Here is a 5,881-nt window from a genome sequence, read left to right as displayed (position 1 = left end):
ACCTTGCAGTCACTGATTAACTCACCTACTGCAGGGTGCAAAGAAGACACTAGTCCTCTGTCTCCCACCCTTTGGTTTCTTCTTCTTCTTCTTCTTCTTCTTCTTCTTCTTCTTCTTCATCTTCTTCTTCTTCTTCTTCTTCTTCTTCTTCTTCTTCTTCTTCTTCATCTTCTTCATCTTCTTTTTCTTCTTCTTCTCTCCTTCCTTCCTTCCTTCCTTCCTTTCTTCCTCCTCCTCCTCGCCATCAACCTCCTCCTCCTTTGACTTTGACAAGAATAATGTGTTTTTCCGGAAGGTCTCCCTTCCATCAGTGAGCCATAAGAGCTGGTGCTGGGCCTAAACATCTCTGTCTGCTGCCCCATGGTTCAGATATTGTGAATCTCCATTAGAGATACAACCTGATTCAACAAGTTGCCAACAATTTTCCATGGCAATGAACACTGTAAAAACTTACTCAACCTAGGTGTGGTGCATGTCTCTAATCCTATTGACTAGGAAGGATGTTTTTGGGGGCTTATATAAGTCAATGTTCAAGGCCAGCCTGGGCAGCATAGTCAAACATGGTTTAAAAAAGAAAAAAAGAAAAGAAGAGAAAAAGTAAGCCAAAAAAGTAAAAATAAAAACAAACCATACACAGGAAACTCTTTATGTTAGGTGTGAATATGTAATTGAAATTTGCACATGATATTTAATAATCTCTTTAATTACGAACTTCAATTTCTGTCTTTCTCCAAAACAATGGTTGTTTAAAAAGAAAAAAAAACCTTTGCTAATCTTTGGAGGTCCTAACAAGCTCATAAGAACAATGGGAAAGAGAATTTTTGACTAACCATGTTTAAAAACATAATACTTTAAAACTTGGAGTAATATATACAAGGAAAATGTGAAGTTGGTAAACTGAACAAAATTAAATAGTCTATGACAACGCGCATTTTGGATTTTGAAGTAAAAATGACTGTGTGACTGCACAGGAGGAGCTGTAGTTGGTGATGGTAAGGAACAGTCCAGAAAGTTCTCTAACAGAATGAAGGCTGCTGAGAGGAGGGGTTTGGGGTGGCTGAGGGGAGTGGAGTTTGTTTTTGAGAAGTAAAAATGTTCTAAAGTTTATTTTATGGTCAATTTATGACTGCACAAATATACTTAAGGCCACCAAATTATGCAACTTTAAATGGCATGTGAACTGTATAAAGTCAGAAAAAGGAGGAGGGAGAACGGAAGGCAGTAACAGACTTGAGGCTGTCCAGTTTCCTATATCTAGTTGTGTGTCTAATATGACTCACTCCACCTCAGTTTTGAAACCTTTTACTTTTCTTTCATGGCATGTGAGTTTCTTGGCATCACGGAGCCAAGAAAAATGGGAAAGGTACTTCACTCCACGAGCATTCTGTAGAACAAGCAAGGACTTAAGCTGTAAACCTCAAGACCTTGGACTCCATTTGTTTCCGTTCATCTTGCAGGCTTTTGTTGTAAGAGTCAAAGGACAGTAAGAAATCCACACAATGGAGATGATAGAAAGCAAAGTAAAATGTGGTATTAAACTTCCAGGGCCAAAAGGAAGGAAGGAAGAAGAAAGGAAGAAGAAAGGAAGAAAGGAAGGAAGGAAGGAAGGAAAGAAAGAAAGAAAGAAAGAAAGAAAGAAAGAAAGAAAGAAAGAAAGAAAGAGAAAGAAAGATTGGGAAAACATGGCTTCAATGCCATTCTGCAAGTCCACATTTGTAAAACAAAGCATCTCACAATACAATTGTCCCCGGATACCCTGCAGGATATATCCCAAGATGCCTGGATGCCTGAAACTATAAATGATACTATTTAATGTGTTATTAACATGTACCCACGAGAAAGCTTGCTCTGTAATAAGATTATCAGCATTATTACTTTTGCATTTTGGAGCTATTAATAAACATAAGAATCACTTAAGCATGAGAAAGGAAAGCAGGAGCTTCTGAATGACCAGCAGGTACGTCACACGCACATTGTGGAGTTACTTCTCATAGGGATGGATGCGGCATGTCCTGGGTAGGACAGATGGGCAGAGCAGGATCTCATCACTAGATTCAGAACCACACACAATTTACAACTTACGCATATTTCCATTTGTCATTTTTGAACTACAAACCACGAAAGCCAATTCCAGATAAGAGGGGATTATTATATACGACATCACGGTTATTGCAACAACAATGTATAAATGCCCGGCATGGAAACATGGTTAATGAATGATAGTTATTATTGCACAGGATGTAGTCTGGAGGTGAACCATGGGTTCAACATCATAGACGTGTCCTTATTGCTTCTCACTCCGTTTCAGAGCTCTCGTAGATTAGTGGGTCAGCCTTACACTAGGATTCAGGTTATAAAGCTGATACTGTCTGGAACATTTCAGTCATATGACAATGACTAACAATGACACATCACTCTGTCCTTCCTTTTATTGGCTAAAACCTGTCCCAAGGTTATGTCCATTATCAAGGGGAAGTCATTTCACCACATGGTAAAATGGAAGAACAGGATTATTATCGACAGCTTCCATGTTCACCACACAACCTTATGAGGGAAACACTTGTGGTCTCAATTGTAAAATAAAAAGAAAATAAACATGAAATCTGAGGTATGGGGAAATAAGTGTTTGTTGGCAGCATAGTGATAAGGGTTGAAGAGACAGAAGCAGGCATTAGACCCAAATCTAGGTTGTCCTATGTTATTTCCAGCCTGATTCTGAAGGCTGAAAATATTCTACCTACAAAGATATGTGAAATTGTCTCCCACCCACATTTATAGAAAAATATGCACATTTCCTTTGGGGACCAACTCGTAACTGCCTTCTCAGAAACCAATTTAGAACAGAAACTAAGAGCATAATATGTTCACACACCCTTTGACCCAGTAATCCTGCTTCTGGGAATTCACCCTAAGAGGATCATCTCCTAAGATAAAAAAATAAGTTATATTCATGAAAAATTCTTTGGTGGCATTGTTCATTATAGCAAAGAACCAGAAACACTCTATACTTTCAGAAAAAGCGTTAAGTAATAGATATAGTATTAAGTAGTTCTTTATGATTAAGAAGACTGTGTTACAATGTTTTAAAACCTCTCGATGCAAAAGTAAACAGCAGAAGAATGTTGATGGGGCTGTTAGCATAGTGTGGTCCCCTTATGTTTGTGTAGCAGACTGCACAGGCATCCTCTTGCTTTCTCCTACATTAGAGCCCACATCTTCAGCTGGTCACAGAGATGCCCAACTTCATCTCCAGCTTCCTCTTCAATCCATGTGATCTACGTGGGCTATATGATCCCAGTCTTGCCAAGAGAATATAACAGAAGGAACACCCGTAATTTCCTAGTTTTACCTCGAAAAACTCAAGGCCTGTGTTTCTTATGCTTTATGTATTCTTTCCTTAAAAACAAACAAACAAAGGAACAAAACCCAGCAATTACTACAGTGTATTTCCGTAGGTCTGAAGATAAAGGCTCCAGGTTACAAAATAGAAGTTTGTCCTTTTCTCAAGAACATCCTCAAACCCATTTCCCTAATGTAAACAAGGTAAGAAGTGTTTCGCATGTAGCTTTAGTGCCAACAGCTATCACATTTTGTGTTAAATAGTGCTTTTCTTTTTGGAGGGTGCATTGATGAGAACTGATCCAGTCCCTCATCCATGTTTGATGCTTATGGTCCCACAGTGGTAGGGCCAAAGTCTCCAAAAGGTGGTTTTTTTTTTCTCAAAAGGAAACAATCCCTCTCATATTTGTGGAGATATTTAAGGAAAAGTTAGGGAAAAACTCAGAAAACAATATAGAAGAATATGGAAATGACAGTTTTGCCCCAGTTTGGGCAATTTTGTGTTTCAAACAATTAGAACCCATTAGGGAACCTAACTGAGAAGGGATACGGGAGGCATGCTGCATAGTGGTAAAGACAGCCAAGATCCTGTGTGACCTAAGGTGTAAGGAGACTGCCACACTGTGTGTGTGTGAGGAATATCCAAGCAGTGTGTTAAAGGGGGGACACATGGGAGAGGAGGGAAAGGCATAAAAGAAGTATTGCCTAATTCCCCCTGCCCCCTGACCATGCTGCATGTAACATTTATTGGCTCAAACAAAACCCTGTGATTTAACTGTAGGGTAGGCACCCCATCGTTCTCAGCGCTGAGGATCAGACCCAGGCCTTCACGCATTCGAGGCAGATCTGTTCCGCCTCAGAGCACCTCACAGCACGTGTCTGTAATCCTAGAGCTGCACAGTGGAAGACAGAAAGATTACTGAGGCTTGTTGGCCAACTGATCGTGTGCAGTCAATGAGCTCCAGGCAGGGAGAGACTGTCTCAAAAAACAACAGCAAGGTAGATAAGAATAAAGGGAGCTACCTGGCATCAGTTCAATCTCCGTCTTCCATATTCCTCTGTCCTCACATATACACTGACTGGACCATGCACTTACATATACATGCATGCAAGCATGCATGCACATACGAATACAGACCACATAAAGAAAAGCTATAACTCGTTTTGTGACTATTTTCAATTGACCAGACACTGGCATGTATTGCCTATGGTCAAACCACTCATAATGTACTCAATCTTATCTATATAATACATTTACCAACTCATTTACTCTTCCAAAATTCTGTCACATATGCATAATCATTATACACAAAAAAAGAAAAAAGAAAAAGAAGTCTTAATTTTTAGTTAATTTTCCTAAATTCATGCATACAACAATACGGTCAACTTTCAAATTTGAGCTTTTAACTCCCTACGTGCACCAAACAAAGCATAAATTATTAGATCCAACGAGAAATATGTAATCAAGACCCCAAATAGTGATTTTTCTAATTAGTCTTCCACAATGCTTATATTAGCCCACAACTGCATATAGAATAATGAATTGGCAGATTAACTTTGAAGTAAATTACATGGCAGTTATTAAATCGCATGCAGACTGTGGGTTGCCTGACAAACATTCGTTTTCAGTTCTCTTTTAGCCTAAGAGGACTGTTTTAATCTGACCATGCTGCCACTCAGCTAGAGGCCACAAGCAGCTTGCAGCTCTAGGATTACAGGCACATAGCTGTAGCTTGTAGCTACAGATAGTCAGATAATCAAGGTCCACTTCATAAATCTTAATCAAAACAGAATGGTGCTCATGAGAAGTCTTTCTAAAATGAAAACTACAATCCCTGCTCCTTTATCCTGTCCCTTGAGGCAAAGGCAAAGGCCTGTGCTTCCCTGAGCAACCGGAGAGAAAGAGAGTCCAGAACCTCTGGCAAAGGTGGGGCTACTTGTTGCTAAGATTCCTCCAAACTTATTCATAAGCCTAAGGGCCATTCATAGACCCAATGTTACATAATTTCTACTTAGACTTGGAAAGTCAGGGCCCTGATACAAATTCAGTTATTGTCATCTTTCTCTTCTCAAGGAATTTGTTTCAAGACACCCCTGCTTCCTACGCCCTCTCTGCCCTTGCACACCAATGTCCACATATTTCCCAGTTTGCTTACATAAAACAGCACACTGTATGCATATAACTTATGTACATCTTTCCATAGATTTTAAACCGCCTCTAGGTTACTATAATACCTTAAAAATGAAAATAGCCTGTGTTGTTTAGCAATAAACACTCAGAAGTGAATAATGGATTACATTCAGAAAAATCCATTCAGAAGTATTTTCCATCCATCTGTGGATATGGAGAGATGACTGCCCTTCTTTTAAAATTTCATAATTGGAGCCTGGAGAGATAGTTCAGTCGGTAAAATGATTGCTGCATAAGCTTGTGGACCTGAATTAGGATCCCTTGTACCCAAGTAGAAAACCCGCCATGATGTGTGCCTGTAATCCCAGCACTAGTCTGGCAAAGACAGGCAGATCCCTAGATCCCCGGCCG

The sequence above is a fragment of the Rattus norvegicus genome, chromosome 9 (genome assembly GCF_036323735.1).
Source record: "Rattus norvegicus strain BN/NHsdMcwi chromosome 9, GRCr8, whole genome shotgun sequence".
Classification (NCBI taxonomy): domain Eukaryota; kingdom Metazoa; phylum Chordata; class Mammalia; order Rodentia; family Muridae; genus Rattus; species Rattus norvegicus.
This window is presented reverse-complemented; position numbering follows the sequence as displayed.